General features: G+C 38.7%; 1 protein-coding gene across 2 annotated transcripts in view; it reads left to right on the top strand.

The window, feature by feature from the left end:
• Positions 1-17,549, top strand: part of PGR (progesterone receptor) — a 95,568-nt gene that overhangs the window by 48,143 nt on the left and 29,876 nt on the right. The gene's annotated exons all lie outside the window — the stretch shown is intronic.

The following is a 17,549-nucleotide window of genomic DNA, read 5'->3' as shown; positions in this document are numbered from 1 at the left end:
CTAGTGGTAACAAATTCCTTTAGCACTTGATTACCTGGAAAATATTTTATTTGTCCTGCACTTATGAACCATAGTTTGGCAGTATGTGAAATTATTGGTTGGAATTTCTTTTAAGAACGCTGGAAATAGGCCCCCAGTCTCTCCTAGCTTGCAACCCTCTGCTGAGAAATCTGTTATAATCCTGATGAGGTTCCCTTTGTATGTGATCTGCATTTTTCTCTGGCTGCCTTTAAGATTTTTTTTCTGTAATGTTGCACTTGAACAGTCTGGTGACTATATACCTTGGTGATTTTTTTGTTGTTGTTGTTTTGTTTTTGTTTTGTTTTGAGACAGAGTCTCACTCTGTCACCCAGGCTGAAGTGCAGTGGTGAGATCTCAGCTCACTGCAACTTCTTCCCTCCAAGTTCAATGGATTCTCCTGCCTCAGCCTCCCGAGTAGCTGAAATTACAGGTGCCTGCTACCTTGCCTGGCTAATTTTTTGTATTTTTTAGTAGAGACAGGGTTTCACCATCTTGGCCAGGCTGGTCTTGAACTACTGACCTCATGATCCACGTGCCTCAGCCTCCCAAAGGCTGGGATTACAGACGTAAGCCACCACGCCCAGTCAGTGATGTTCATTTTTATGGTATCTCACAGGTGTTCTCTGGATTTCGACCTCTCTAGCAAGATTAGGAAAGTTTTCTTGAATTATTCCCTCAAATATATTTTCCAGTTTGTTTGCTTTTTCTCCTACTCTCTCAGGAATGCCAATAGTTCATAGGTTTTGTTGCTTTATACAGTCTTATATGTCTCAAAATCAGCTCATTTAAAATAATTTTTTTTTCTTTATTTTTATCAGATTGGGTTAGTTCACAAGACCAGCCTTCAATCTTTAAAATTTTTTCTTCTGCTTGATCCAGTCTATTGATAAGGAATTTCAAAATATAATTGAAAGCTTTAAGTGAGTTTTTCAACTCCAGAAGCTACTATTGATTTTTTTTAAGATGTTCATTTCTTTCTTAATTTCCTAGATTGCTTTAGAAGTTTGTGTTGGTTTTCAACCTTGTCTTGGATTACAGTGAACTTCCTTGCAATCCATGCTTTGAATTATTTATCTGTCATTTCTGAGTTTCCATCTTGGTTAGGGACCATTGATGGAGGGCTAGTGCAATCCCTTGGTGATGTCACTACAATCAGGTTTTTCATTATGCCAGAATTCTTGCACTGGTTTCTTCTCATCTGGAGACACTGGCACTTCAAATTTTTGTTATTATTTTCATGTGAGTAGGAGTTTTTCTTTTTTTTCTTTCCCTATAATGGTATTGTTATTATTTTAATAATAAATTTTTTGTTTCCCTTTTCCCCTTTTTCTAGGGGTTGTGCCTCTACAGAATGCTGGGTAGGGTCTTTTCACTTTGATTCTACAGCCCTATGTACTTCTTTCATCAGGTTTTATACTGGGCTCTGCGGGTCATCCCACAAGCCCATAGGTGGCACTTATACGTAAGAGCGGGCTGTGACCAATGTGGCTGGATATATACTTGATCGTTGTTTACTAGCGAAAGCTCTCCGTTGACTCAGGCAATGGGCTAATACTGATTCGTAGAATGCATGGTAGTCGGCACTCCCTGCTCAGCCCCAGGGAGATGGGAGCCACAAAGGGCAGGTTTGGACCCAGCAGGTCCACCTGCAGGTCCCCTGATGGCAGGCACGAGCACCAGTCCCAAGGAAGAATCAGTAGGTGGCCCCCAAGCACCCAGAGTTGGACATAGACATGAAGCTGGGAAGCCTCTTTAACTCCAAATTCTCTGCATGAGGGGCATCCTAAGCTCCTGATTCAGGAGAGTGGGTGCTCCAGATGCCTGGAGATCTACTTTGGCATGGAATAAAGAGGGCCCCCCTGCACCAAGATCTCCACACAGGAGGGGTAAATGGGAGTTATGAATAGTGCTGCAGTAAACATGTGAATGCAGATATTTCTTCCATATATCAGTTTTCTTTCTTTCAGCTATATACCCAGTAGTAGGATTGCTACATCACACGGTAGTTCTGTTTTTAGTTTTAGGAACCTCCATACTGTTTTCCATAGTTACGGTACTAATTTAGATTACTACCAACAGTGTATGAGCATTTCTTTTTCTCCATATCCTCACCAGCATTTATTTTTTGTCTTTTTAGTAACAGCCATTTTAATTGGGGTGAGATGATATCTTATTGTGGGTTTGATCTGCATTTCCCCGATGATCAGTGATGTTGAGCATTTTTTCATATATCTGTTGGCATTTGTATGGCTTCTTTTGAGAAATTTCTGTTCAGATATTTTGCCCACTTTTAAATGGGATTACTTGGGTTTTTTTGCTATTGAGTTGAGTTCTTTATATATTCTGATTATTAAACTTGTCAGATGAATAGTTTTCAAATATTTTCTCTCATTCTTTAAGTTGTCTCATCACTTTGTTATTTCCTTTGCTGTGCAGAAGCTTTTTAGCTTGATGAAATTCCATTTGTCAATTTTTGCCTCGATTGCCTATGCCTTGAGGTCCTACTACAAACATATTTGCTCAACTGTTTTAAAGCAGTTCCCCAAAGTTTTCTTGTAGTAGTTTTGTAGTTCCAGGTCTTACACTTAAGTCTTTAATCCATTTTGATTTTATTTTTGTATGTGGTGAGAGATAGTGATCTAGTTCCATTTTCTGCATATAGGTAGCCAGTTTTCCCAGCAGCATTTATTGAACAGATTGCCCTTTCCCCAGTGTAAGTCCATGGCACCTTGGTCAAAAATGAGTTGACTGTTAATGCACGCCTTTATTTCTAGGTTCTCTATTCTGTTCCATTGGTCTTTGTGTCTGTTTTTATACCAGTATCTCAATATGGTTGAGAATTCTCATTTCTGACATAGAATTCTCATGTCTGAGAACATTTGAATAACAAAAGATAAAACATGAGAGAATATTAGAAAGCTTTAAAAATATCTAATAAAATCTTACAGTAGAATAATAGAGTCATAAATATGTTTTGGCATGTCATGACATAGATTTTGTTAGGAGCAGTTTGTTCTTATCTGCTCTGGTGCCTATGTTTTGATTATAACAATTACGTTTGAGTTATTTGATTTCTTCATTGCATATGATTCTTGTTTTTAATGAATCACTTCCCTACCTTCAACAGGTCACAGTGAACTTTTGCTTTAGTTCACTGCTGTACAGCACTGAGTGGGAAGATAGTTACGCCCTTAAGGATGGTAATATATCTTCTACTTTAGGTGTTCTGCTTCCATCTTCTTTCTTCTAGAAAACATTTTTGTTTAATGACTCACAAAACATATCTGATATGAATACAGCTTTATATTTTGCAGTTGTAAAAATGCTAAACCAGTATAAGGTAATTAGCTCTTTCAAAAATAAGTAGCTTTCTACATAAAAGGCTGATTAAATGAATAGTTATCTTTGTTGAAATTTTTTTAAATCCACAGTTATAGGTTTTATGGGTTTTTCCTTTTTTCTATTTTCTTTTTTCGTAGAGAGCCTTATCTTCATATTTTAAAAGGTTGTGTTAGCCAGTTTCTCTCCTACTCCCCCTACCTCCTCCTCTACCTAGATTCAACCACTTCTCATGGCAAAGAGAATAACTTCCTGGGCTAGAGAGTATGGGTTGTGTAGTAAAGATTTTTGTTGTTTTTTGTTTTCTCCTCCTACACTTGACAGCCAACAAGGCTACAAGTCTTCTTTGGAAGAATTGCAAAATTCTTGAATTTAGGACACAGTGGTATCTTTTCTAGAAGTATAGAGTCCTGTTCTGTGCCTTTAATACTCTAAGAACAAAAATCATTTTTCCTCTTTAAGGCAAGATCTGCTGTGGATGATGTCTACTACCTACCTCTCTAGACCTCACATAATTTTCCTCTTATAGGCATCTCTTTTTCCACCCAAATCCTGGCCTTTGAATCAGCATCTCCCAGAGACAGCACCTCTCACATTGCTCCCTGAATTCACTGCATTGAAGCCTGCAGCCAACTGATGTCTTTCTCATCAGTCTGGTTGTTCACCCTAAACACCATCTCACACGTGCTAACTGGGGATAGTCCTCAAGAGTATTCGTTCTCATTTCTTTGCTTAAAATTTTTCTGCGTTTGTATGGGATGTCTTTTGTGGTTGCCAACTAGAACTTTTCAGTAGTATCTATTATTTTCTAGACTCAGTAAAAAGTTAGAATTGAGGGATTCAAATATTTTCTCCATTGTAGTTCACTTTATTTGAATGATTGATATATGTTTAAAAAAATCAATTCTAGTATTGTTTTGTTTTTTGGAAAATACCTGATTTCATTTTATATTTCCTGTTGTTGAGCATCTTTGTTTTCTTTGAAGTATATACAAAGGCACATTCTGTTTTGATCTGGAAATTGGAGGTGAATCCTGAAAAACGGAAGGCGAACACTATCAGTGCTATAAAGGATTTAAGTGTAGTGCCAGTGGACTGATGCCAGCACTACACAGTAGTCATCATCATTTTGGTAATCTGAAGTAGAAGCATGCCTCTAGACATCCTTCCATATTTTTATATAGGTAGTATAAAAATGATTATCTATAAATTCACCTGAACTACAGAGATTCTTCTGATATAATAAAAGAAAAATACAGAGATTTTTCAGGATGGGAATGCAAACACTAGCAAATTGGAAAAGCAAAGTAGAACTTCTGAATTAATAGAATAAGTTAAATAGGAATGAGAAAATAAAGGGAAACTTGACCAAGCTAGCAAAGAAAGAAAATGGAAAAGAGGTAATTATGAGACATTATAGCACAAACTCTGTTGGGAAAAAAAAAAATTCCATTTGTAGTTTAAAAAAATAGAAAAGATATAGAAAAATCTATTGAAAATACAAAAATCTATATTCCTCTTTTATTATATCAGAATTAAATAATAATTTTGTCTGCCCTATTTTACCAAATTATTTTATTAAAACACACTAAGGAAGTTTACAAGCTTTTCTTCTCCCAGCTCTCATTCTCTATAGGATTTTTGCTGAGATATTTCAAAATTTTTATTTTTAGGTTATATTTAAGCTTTCACTTCTAATAAATCTCTCTCAAAAACTTTTCATATCACTTGTCATAAAAATTTATTCTCATAGTATCATCATCCAGATTCAGTTACATATACATCAAGAATAATTGTACAATACTGTTTCCTAGACTCTTCATCTTATCTTTTTCAATGCATATTTAAATAAACCATACTTTTTAATTTTTTTTATTTTTTATTTCTAATTTTTTTATTATGCTTTAAGTTCTGGGATACATGTGCAGAATGTGGTTTGTTACATAGGTATACATGCACCATGGTGGTTTTCTGCACCCATCAACCCATCATCTACATTAAGTATTTCTTCTAATGTTATCCCTCCCCTACTTCCCACCCCCAATAGGTCCTGGTGTGTGACATTCCCCTTCCTGTGTCCATGTGTTCTCATTGTTCAACTCCCACTTATGAGAGAACATGCAGTGTTTGGCTTTCTGTTCTTGTGTTAGTTTGCTGAGAATGATTGTTTCCAGCTTCATCCATGTCACTGCAAAGAACATGAAATCATCCTAAAATTTTTTATGGCTGCATAGTATTCCATGGTGTATATGTGCCACATTTTCTTTATCCAGTCTCTCATTGATGGACATTTGGGTTGGCTCCAAATATTTACTGTTGTGAATAGTGCTGCAATAAACATACGTGTGCATGTGTCTTTATGGTACAATGATTTATAATCCTTTGGGCATATATCCAGGAATGGGATGGCTGGATCAAATGGTATTTCTGGTTCTAGATCTTTGAGGAATCACCACACTGTCTTCTACAGTGGTTGAATTAATTTACACTCCCACCAACAGTGTAAAAGCTTTCCTATTTCTCTACAACCTCTCCAGCATCTGTTGTTTCCTGAATTCTTAATGGTCACCATTCTAACTGGCATGAGTTGGTATCTCATTGTTGTTTTGATTTGCGTTTATCTCGTGACCAGTGATGATGAGCTTTTTTTCATGTTTGTTGGCCACATAAATGTCTTCTTTTGAGAAGTGTCTGTTCATATCTTTTGCCCACTTTTTGATGGGGTTGTTTGTTTTTTTGTAAATTTGTTTAAGTTCTGTGTAGATTCTGAATATTAGCTCTTTGTCAGATGGATAAATTGCAGAAATTTTCCCCCATTCTGTAGGTTGCCTGTTCACTCTGATGATAGTTTCTTTTGCTCTGCAGAAGGTCTTTAATTAGATCCAATTTGTCAATTTTGGCTTTTGTTGCCATTGCTTTTGGTGTTTTAGCCATGAAGTCTTTGCCCATGCCTGTGTCCTGAATGGTATTGCCTAGTTTTTCCTCAGAGTTTTTCTGGTTTTCAGTCTTACATTTAAGTCTTTAATCTATCTTCAGTTAATTTTTGTATAAGGTGTAAGGAAGGGGTCCACTTTCAGTTTTCTGTATATGGCTAGCCAGTTTCCCAAACACCATTTATTAAATAGGGAATCCTTTTCCCATTGCTTGTTTTTGTTAGGTTTGTCAAAGATCAGATGGTAGATGTGTGGTGTTATTTCTGAGGCCACTGTTCTGCTCCATTGGTCTATATATCTATTTTGGTACCAGTACCATGCTATTTTGGCTACTATAGCCTTGTAGTATAGTTTGAAGTCAGCTAGTTTGATACCTCCAGCCTTGTTCTTTTTGCTTAGGATTGTCTTGGTTATACAGGCTCTTTTTTGGTTCCATATGAAATTTAAAGTAGTTTTTTCTAATTTTGTGAAGAAAGTCAATGTTAGCTTGTTGGGAATAGCACTGAATCTATAAATTACTTTGGTCAGTATGGCCATTTTCATGATACTGATTCTTCCTATCCATGAGCATGGAGTATCTTTCCATTTGTGTCCTCTCTGATTTCATTGAGCAGTGGTTTGTAGTTCTCCTTGAAGGGGACCTTCACATCCCTTGTAAGTTGTATTCCTAGCTGTTTTACTCCCTTTGTAGCAATTGTGAATGGGAATTCAGCCATGTTTGGGCTCTGTGTTTGTCTATTATTGGTGTATAGGAATGCCTCTTATTTTTGCACATTGATTTTGTATCTTGAGACTTCACTGAAGTTGCTTATCAGCTTAAGGAGGTTTTGGACTGAGACGATGGGGTTTTCTAAATATACAATCATGTCATCTGCAAAGAGACACAATTTGACTTCCTCTCTTCCTATTTGAATACCCTTTATATCTTTCTCTTGCCTGATTGCCCTGGCCAGAACTTCCACTACTGTGTTTAATAGCAATGATGAGAAAGGGCAACCCTGTCTTGGGCTAGTTTTCAAAGGAAATGCTTTCAACTTTTGCCTATTCAGTATGATACTGGTTGTGGGTTTGTCATAAATAGCTCTTATTGTTTTGAGATACATTCCATCGATACCTAGTTTATCAAGAGTTTTTAGCATGAAGGGGTGTTGAATTTTGTCAAAGACCTTTTCTGCATCTATTGAGATAATCATGTGGTTGTCATTGGTTCTGTTTATGTAATGGATTACATTTATTAATTTGCATATGTTGATCCAGGCTTGCATCTCAAGGATGAAGCTGACTTGATTGTGATGGATAAGCTTTTTGATGTGCTGCTGGATTTGGTTTGCCAGTATTTTATTGATGATTTTTGCATCAACGTTCATCAGGGATATTGACCTGAAATTTTCTTTTTTGTTGTGTGTCTGCCAGGTTTTGGTATCAGGATGATGCTGGTCTCATAAAACAAGTTAGGGGAGATTTCCCTCTTTTTCTATTGTTTTGGATAGTTTCAGAAAGAGTGGTGCCAGCTCCTCTTTGTATCTCTAGTAGAATTTGGCTATGAATCTGTCTGGTCCTGGGTTTTCTTTTTGGTTGGTAGGCTATTAATTACTGCCTTAATTTCAGAACTTGTTATTGGTCTATTCAGGAATTTGACTTCTTCCTCGTTTTGTCTTGGGAGGGTGTATGTGTCCAGGAATTTATGCATTTCTTCTAGATTTTCTAGTTTATTTTCATAGAGATGTTTATAGTATTCTGTGACGGTAGTTTGTGTTTCTGTGGGATTAGTGGTGATATCACCTTTATCATTTTTTATTGTGTCTATTTGATTCTTCTCTCCCTTCTTTATTAGTCTGGCTAGTGGTCTATCTACTTTGTTAATCTTTTCAAAAAAACCGTCTCCTGGATTTACTGTTTTTTTTTAAGGATTTTTCATTTTCGTGTCTCTGTCTCCTTCAGTTCTGCTCTGGTCTTAGTTATTTCTTGTCTTCTGCTAGCTTTTGAATTTGTTTGCTCTTGCTTCTCTAGTTCTTTTAATTGTGATATTAGGGTGTCAATTTTAGATCTTTCCCGCTTCCTCTTGTGGGCATTTAGTGCTACAAATTTCCCTCTAAACACTGCTTTAGCTGTGTCCCAGAGATTCTGGCACATTGTGTCTTTGTTCTCATTGGTTTCAAATAGCTTACTTATATCTGCCTTAATTTTGTTATTTATGTAGTAATCATCCAGGAGCAGGTTGTTCAGTTTCCATGTAGTCGTGCAGTTTTTAGTGAGCTTCTTAATCCTGAGTTCTAATTTGATTGCACTGTAGTCTGAGAGACTGTTATGATTTCCATTCTTTTGCATTTGGTAAGGAGTGTTTACTTCCATTTATGTGGGCAATTTTAGAATAAGTGCGATGTGGTGCTGAGAAGAAGATATAATCTGTTGATTTGGGGTAGAGAGTTCTGTAGATGTCTCTTAGGTCCACTTGATCCAGAGCCTGAGTTCAAGTCCTGAATATCCTTGTTAATTTTCTGTCTCGTTGATCTAATATTGACAGTAGGGTGTTAAAGTATCCCACTATTATTGTGTGGGCATCTAAGTCTCTTCATAGCTCTCTAAGAACTTGCTTTATGAATCTGGATGCTCCTGTATTGAGTACATATATTTTCAGCATAGTTAGCTCTTCTTGTTGAATTGATCCCTTTACCAGAGTAATGCCCTTCTTTGTCTCTTTTGATCTTTGTTGGTTTAAAGTCTGTTTTATCAGAGTAGGACTGCAACCCCTGCCTTTTTTAGCTTTCCGTTTGCTTGGTAAATATTCCTCCATCCCTTTATTTTGAGCCTGTCGTGTCTCTTTATGTGAGATGGGTCTCCTGAATACAGCACACCAATGGGTCTTGACTCTTTATCCAGTTTTCCAGTCTGTGTCTTTTAATTGGGGCATTTAGCCCGTTTACATTTAAGGTTAATATTGTTATGTGTGAATATGATCCTGTCATTATGATGCTAGCTGGTTATTTTGCCTGTTAGTTGATGCAGTTTCTTCCTAGCATTGATGGTCTTTACAATTTGACATGTTTTTGCAGTGGCTGGGACTAGTTGTTCCTTTCCATGTTTAGTGCTTCCTTCAGGAGCTCCTGTAAGGCAGGCCTGGTGGTGACACAATCTCTCAGCATTTGGTGGTCTGTAAAGGATTTTATTTCTCCTTCGCTTATGAAGCTTAGTTTGGCTGGCTATGAAATTCTGGTTTGAAAATTCTTTAGAAATATTGAATATTGGCCCCCACTCTCTTCTGGCTCGTAGGGTTTCAGCAGAGACATCTGCTGTTAATCTGATGGGCTTCCCTTTGTGAGCAACCTGACCTTTCTCTTTGGCTGCCCTTAACATTTTCTCCTTCATTTCAACCTTGGTGAATCTGACAATTATGTGTCTTGGGGTTGCTCTTCTTGAGGAGTATCTTTGTGCTGTTCTCTGTATTTCCTAATTTGAATGCTGACCTGTCTTGCTAAGTTGGGGAAATTCTCCTGGATAATATCCTGAAGAGTGTTTTCCAAGTTGTTCCATTCTCCTCATCACTTTCAGGTACACCAATCAAATGTAGATTTGGTCTTTTCACAAAGTCCCATATTTCTTGGAGGCTTTGTTCATTCCTTTTCATTCTTTATTCTCTAATCTTGTATTCATGCTTTATTTCATTAAGTTGATCTTCAATCCCTGATATCCTTTCTTCTGCTTGATTGATTTGGCTACTGATACTTGTGTATGCTTCATGCAGTTCTCATGCTGTGTTTTTTTCAGCTCCATTAGGTCATTTATGTTCTTCTCTAAACTGGTTATTCTAGATAGAAATTCCTCTAACCTCTTTTCAAGGTTCTTAGCTTCCTTGCATTGGGTTAGAACATGCTCCATTAGCTCTGAGGAGTTTCTTATTACCCACATCCTGAAGCCTACTTCTGTCAGTTTGTCAAACTCATTCTCCGTCCAGTTTTATTCCCTTGCTGACAAGGAGTTGTGATCTTTTGGAGAAGAAGCATTCTGATTTTTGGAATTTTCAGCCTTTTTGGGCTGGTTTTTCCTCATCTTCATGGATTTATCTACCTTTGGTCTTTGATGTTGGTGACCTTCAGATGGGGTTTCTTTGTGGATGTCCTTTTTGCTGATGTTGATACTGTTCCTTTCTGTTAGTTTTCCTTCTACTAGGCCCCTCTGCTGCAGGTCTGCTGGAGTTTGCTGGAGGTCCACTCCAGACCCTCTTTGCCCTGGCTGTCACCAGCGGACTCTGCAGTACAGCAAAGATTGCTGCCTGTTCCTTCCTCTGTAAGCTTCATCCCAGTGGGGCACTCACCAGATGGCCAGCCAGAGCTCTCCTGTATGAGGTGTCTGACTAACCCTGCTGGGAGGTGTCTCCCAATCAGGAGGCACAGGGGTCAGGGACCCACTTGAGGAGGCAATCTGTCCCTTAGCAGAGGATGAGCGCTGTGCTGGGAGATCTGATACTCTCTTCAGAGCCACGAGGCAGTAACATTTAAGTCTGGTGAAGCTGCATCCACAGCCGCCCCTTCCCCCAGGTTCTCTGTCCCAGGGAGATGGGAGTTTTATGTATAAGCCCTGACTGAGGCTACTGCCTTTCTTTCAGAGATGCCCTGCCCAGAGAGGAATCTAGAGAGGCAGTCTCGCTATAGCAGCTTTGCCAAGTTGCAGTGGGCTCCACCCAGTTTGAAGTTCCAGGTGGTTTTGTTTACACTGTGAAGGGAAAACTGCCTACTCAAGCCTCAGTAATGGTGGACACCCCTCCCACCACCACGCTCCAGCATCCCAGGTCTACTTCACACTGCTGTGCTGGCAGTGAGAATTTCAAGCCAGTGGATCTCAGCTTGCTGGGCTCCATGGGGGGTGGGATCTGCTGAGCTAAATTACTTGGCTCCCTGGCTTAAGCCCTCTTTCCAGGGGAGTGAATGGTTCTGTCTCACTGGCATTCCAGGTGCCACTGGGGTATGAAAAAAAACTCCTGCAGCTAGCTCAGTGTCTGCCCAAATGGCTGTCCAGTTTTGTTCTGGAAACCCAGGGCCCTGGTTGTTTAGGCACCCGAGGGAATCTCCTGGTCTGCGGGTTGCAAAGACTGTGGGGAAAGCGTAGCATCTGGGCCAGAATGCATTGTTCCTTACAGCATGGTCACTCACAGCTTCCCTTGGCTGTGAGTAAGGGAGGGAGTTTCCCCACCCCTTGTACTTCCTGGGTGAGGCAATGCCCCACCCTGCTTTGGTTTGCCCTCTATGGGCTGCAGCTACTATCTAGCCAGTCCTAATGAGATTAGGCGGGTACCTCAGTTGAAAATGCAGGAATCACCCACCTTCTGTGCTGATCTCGTTGGGAGCTGCAGACTGGAACTGTTCCTATTTGGCCATCTTGCCAGCCAGCAACCCCCCCACTTTTTTTTTTTTTTTTTTTAATACTTTAAGTTCTGGAATACATGTGCAGAATGTGCAGGTTACATAGGTATACATGTACCATGGTGGTTTGCTGCACCTAACAACCCATCATTTACATTAGATGTTTCTTCTAATGCTATCTCTCCCCTAGCTCCCCACCCCTCAACAGGCCCTCATGTGTGACATTCCCCTCCCTGTGTCCATGTGTTCTCATTGTTCACCTCCCACTTATGAGTGAGAACATGCAGTGTTTGGTTTTCTATTCTTGTGTTAATTTACTGAGAATTTACATGATGACATCCATGTCCCTGCAAAAGACATAAACTCATTCCTTTTTATGGCTGCATAGTATTCCATGGTGTATATGTGCCACATTTTCTTTATCCACTCTCTTATTGATAGGGATTTGGGTTGGTTCCAAGTCTTTGCTATTGTGAATAGTGCTGCAATAAACATACATATGCGTGTGTCTTTATGGCACAATGATTTATAATCCTTTGGGCATATACCCAGTAATGGGATTGCTGGGTCAAATGGTATTTCTAGTTCTAGATCTTTGAGGAATCACCACACTCTCTCCTAAAATGGTTGAACTAATTTACACTCCCACCAACAGTGTAAAAGCTTTCTTATCTCTCCACATCCTCTCCAGTATGTGTTGTTTCCTGACTTTTTAATGGTCACCATTCTAACTGGTGTGAGATGGTATCTTATTGTGGTTTTGATTTGCATTTCTCTCATGAGCAGTGATGATGAGCTTTTTTTCATGTTTATTGGCCACATACTTCTTTTGAGAAGTGTCTGTTCATATCCTTCACCCACTTTTTGATGGTTTTTTTTTCTTGTAAATTTGTTTAAGTTCCTTTTAGATTCTAGATATTAGCCCTTTGTCAGATGGATAAATTGCAAAATTTTTCTCCCATTCTGTAGGTTGCCTGTTCACTCTGATGATAGTTTCTTTTGCTCTGCAGAAAGTCTTTAGTTTAATTAGATCCAATTTGTCAATTTTGGCTTTTGTTGCCGTTGCTTTTGTTGTTTTAGTTATGAAGTCTTTGCCCATGCTTATATCCTGCATGGTATTGTCTAGGTCTTCTTCTAGGGTTTTTATGATTATAGGTCATATGTTTAAGTCTTTAATTCATCTTGAGTTAATTTTTGTATAAGGTATAGGGAAGGGGTCCACTTTGTTTTCTGCATATGGCTAGCCAGTTTCCCCAACACCATTTATTAAAAGGGAATTGCTTATTTTTGTCAGGTTTGTCAAAGATCAGATGGTTGTAGATTTGTGACGTTACTTCTGAGGCCTCTGTTCTGTTTCATTGGTCTATATATCTGTTTTGGTACCAGTACCATGCTGTTTTGGTTACTGTAGACTTGTATAGTTTGAAGTCAGTTAGCATGATACCTCCAGCTTTGTTCTTTTTACTTAGGATGTCTTGGCTGTATGGACTCTTTTTTGGTTCCATATGAAATTTAAAGTAGTTTTTTCGAATTTGGTGAAGAATGTCAATATTATCTTGATGGAGATAGCATTAGATCTATAAATTACTTTGGTCACTATGGCCATTTTCACAATATACATTCTTCCTATCTATGAATATGGAAAGTTTTTCCATTTGTTTGTGTCCTCTCTGATTTCCTTGAGCAGTGGTTTGTAGTTTTCCTTGAAGAGGTCCTTCACATCCTTTGTAAGTTGTATTCCTAGGCATTTAATTCTTTTTGCAGCAGTTGTGAATAGGAGTTCACTCATGATTTGGCTTTCTGTTTCTCTGTTATTGATGTATAGGAATGCTTGTGATTTTTGCACATTGATTTTGTATCCTAAGAATAAGCTGTACTTTTTAATATAAAATATTTTAGTCATACAAAAAATGCATATAAAGCAAATGACATAGAAACAATATGATTAATATCCACCTCTGGACTCAGTTGGCTTAGGAAAATATAAATATTTCACTACACTTGAAACTGATTGCATATTTATCACTTTCCTCTTTCCCTTTCTCCAGAAACCTCTATATCTTTAATTTGGAGTTGGTCATTTTCTTATATTATTCTATAGTATTTTTTAATATCTATGTATTTCTCACCAATAGATTTTTAGTTTTGAGATATTTTTTCTACTCCATAGAAATGGTATGTATATTTATGCAATTTGATCTTACTGCCTAATATTATATTTGTGTGTTTTTTGTTTTGATTTGTATTATTCTGTTTTTTTCTATACTGTATTTCATTGTATGAATATCTCCCATTTATTTATTCTCATGTATTAACATGTGCTTCCACTTGATATTTGCTGTACTTTACCTGCAGTTCAATTATGAACATTATTGCACATGCCTTCTGGTAGTTCATGTGTGAGAGTTTCTATAGGTAACCTGCACACCTGGGCATGAAATTTCTGATTGTAATACATGCTCATGTTGGGCTTTACTAGATAATGCTAGATTGTTTTTAAGGTGGTAGTTTACACTCCATGGCAGCTCTTTATTGTTTTGTGTGTTCCTGTATTCTGTGTCCTTGCCATTTTAGGTAGATGATGTCTCATTGTGGTCTTACTTTGCATTTCTTTGGTTACTAATGAGGTCAGTCATATCGTTGTGTTTTGTTGTCTATATTTTTCTTCCTCTGTGAAATATCTGTTCATGCCTTTTCTTTCTGATTTGTAATAATTCTTTGTATATTCTGGATATATATGTTATAAATATCTATAGGATAGACAAGAACAAGCTATCTGGTAAGGTGATATGCAGAAATATAAATTAGGTGAGGAAGCAAGCCATGCAAATATCCAAGGAAAAAATCATTTCAGGCAGAGGAAACTGTCAGTGTAAGACCTCAAGGCAGAAACATACTTCAGGGGCAAGATGGGCATCAATATGAAGGGAGCATGAGAGAGAACAGAAGAGAGACTATGCAAGAGTAAACTGGGCCTTGTAGAGCTTGATAAGAATTTTAACTTCATTCTAAGCAGGATCAGGAGTCACTGAAAATTCAAGCAAAGAATGACATAGTCTGATTTAAGTCTTTAAAGTTGTATAGAAAATAGGCTAGAAAAAACAAAAGCTGGGAAACCAGCCAGTATATGTTACAGTAGTCCAACTGTGATTGTAGGGATGTAAATTATGGTGCAAGCAGTGGAAACAGGGATTTGAATTTGGGTTACATTTTCATCGTTACCCACCAGATTTGCTGATGTATTAGATATGAGGTGAGAAAATAAGTGAAGTATCAATAATGACTCCAGAGTTTGGGGCTAGAGCAGGTGTAGATGAACTTATAAACCTGGAAGATGCATGTTTGGGCCAATGCATCAAAGTTCTGCTCTAGACATATTAATTTGAGGGGTCTGTTAGAAATACAAGTAGAGAGGCCGAGACGGGGGAATCACGAGGTCAAGAGATCCACACCATCCTGGCTAATACGGTGAAACCCCGTCTCTACTAAAAATACAAAAAATTAGCCGGGCGTGGTGGCGGGTGCCTGTAGTCCCAGCTACTTGGGAGGCTGAGGTAAGAGAATGGTGTGAACCTGGGAGGCGGAGGTTGCGGTGAGCTGAGATCGCGCCACTGCACTCCAGCCTGGGCACAGAGTGAGACTTCGTCTCAAAAAAACCAAAAAAAAGAAAGAAAGAAATACAAGTGGAGATGCTGAGAATACAGTTGGATAGTTGAGTCTAGAGTTTCTGGGAAAAGCTGGGACTAGGACTGCAAATTTGGTAATCATTAATGTCTAGATGATATTAGAGACATAGAACTAGGTGCAGACACTTAGAAAGAGAGCATAGTTATCTAAGAGAAGTCTGAGGACTGAGCTCAGGGTACTCAAAGATTTAGAAGTTGAGAAGATGAAAAACAGCTAGACAGAGAGACTGAAAGAGTGACTACAAGAATGAAATATGTGGAAGCCAAATGAATAAGAGCATTAAAAGAAGACGGAAATGATCAGTGTGTTAAGTACTTACCCGGGTTAAGTCCAGGACTGAGAATTGGCCATTGTTTTTTGACATTTGGAAATCTTTGAAGGCCTTGCCAAGAATAATTTGGTTGGGATAAGGAGAGGAATGACCTGACTGGAGAAGGTTCAAGGGAGAATTGGAGGAGAGGAAATGGAGAGTGATGTTTCTCCACGGAATAGATTATGTGTGAGAGGGACTATTAGAGGATGCAGACAAGAGGGCAGATGATTTCAGAGAAAAGTCCCTGAGTGGGTGACAAGGACTAAGATTTGGTACTGAAATGTCAGGAATATGAACTGTAACAGGAGGAAAGGCAGAGTACAGGGGTAGCCATACTGTATATTGGCCACAAAGAAAATATTTTCCAAATGGGGCTTTATTCCCCCTAAGCCTCCCCCAAATCATTACCTCTGCTTCTGATTCAATCCCTCAAAACCTCATCCATCAGCTTGAATGAGAGACAACTAATAAATAATAGATAATAAAGACAAGATATTCAGAGTGGGAGATGGAAAAGACAGTACTGTATTCTTTCATTCATTTAGCAGACATGTATTGCCAAAAGACACTGGAGAAAATAAAGATGACAAACAAGTGGTGCCTTTGTTGAAGATTATAGTCAAGGACAGGAAAGCTTTAGCCCTCTTCTTAACATTTTCTTCCCTTAGACACAACACACACACACACACATACAATTCCTGGCATATACTATATACTCCGTAACTGTTCCTTCCCTTCCCTTTGTGACTCATTCCTTCCCCCCAGAAATCTCATTTGATCTCTGCAAATAATTTTGAATCCCCTTTGTTTCTAACCATGGCAATTGTTTTGTTTTCCCATCTCCTACAAGTTCTAGCTCAACCCATCGGGGCTTTTTTTTTTTGGTTTGTTTTTGTTTTTCTTTGTTTGTTTGTTTGGAGATGGAGTTTCTCCCTTGTCACCCAGGCTGGAGTGCAATGGCATGATCTTGACTCACTGCAACCTCTGCCTCTTGGGTTCAAGTGATTTTCCTGCCTCAGCCTCTGGAGTAACTGGGATTACAGGTGCCCACCACCACACCCAGCTAATTTTTGTATTTTTAGTAGAGGCAGGGTTTCACCATGTTGGCCAGGCTGGTCTCGAACTTCTGACCTCAGGTAATCTGCCCACCTCGGCCTCTTAAAGTGTTGGAATTACAAGCATGAGCCACCATGCCTGGCCATTCCTTGGGGTTTTATAGAACAAGTATGATCTTTTTTCTTTATGACAATACCCTGAGTTCAGAAATCTCAGAAACAAATGTTTACAGAGACCAGGTAAATAAGTGGCTAGAGTGACAAGACTTAAGAAAAGAGACCATTGGCGTACCACCAGTTTGTGGAGGGAACTGGACAAACTGGAATACCCATGCCCCATCCAAAGGCAACCATTGCAACTAAGCTTTAACAGATTGTTGCCACCTAAGTAATTCACGGATGGTCTCATAATTCTGGTCAGGATTGTCTGAGCCAAACAAAACATATCTGTGGGCATGATCAGATACTAGAGCCAGCAGACTGCAACCTCTGCTTAGATAATTGCAGGTGTCAGCCTTCCCTTGGCTAAACAGCCACTTCACACTGATAAGTAGCCCTTGCCTGGCACAAAGCAAGTGGGGCTGAATCCAGCCTGATATCACATCACCAGAACTTCCTCTAATTCTCCTCAAGGCATCTGTGAACTACCAGCAGCCCAAATAAGCATCTTTTTCTCCTTCAATCATTTCTCATAAAGCAGATTCTATTCATCTCACCATCCATCTTTTTCCCCTAACATATCAGAATTCATCAAAGTAGAAACTCTAGAAATCATCCAGAAATACAAATGTGATCTGACCAGCATGAGTGTAAACTTCCTCTTTCATTAATTTAGAAAAAGGTT

The sequence above is a fragment of the Chlorocebus sabaeus genome, chromosome 1, assembly GCF_047675955.1.
Source record: "Chlorocebus sabaeus isolate Y175 chromosome 1, mChlSab1.0.hap1, whole genome shotgun sequence".
Classification (NCBI taxonomy): Eukaryota; Metazoa; Chordata; class Mammalia; order Primates; family Cercopithecidae; genus Chlorocebus; species Chlorocebus sabaeus.
The sequence above is the reverse complement of the archived record's forward strand: the minus strand, read 5'-3'. Positions and strand labels throughout refer to the sequence as shown.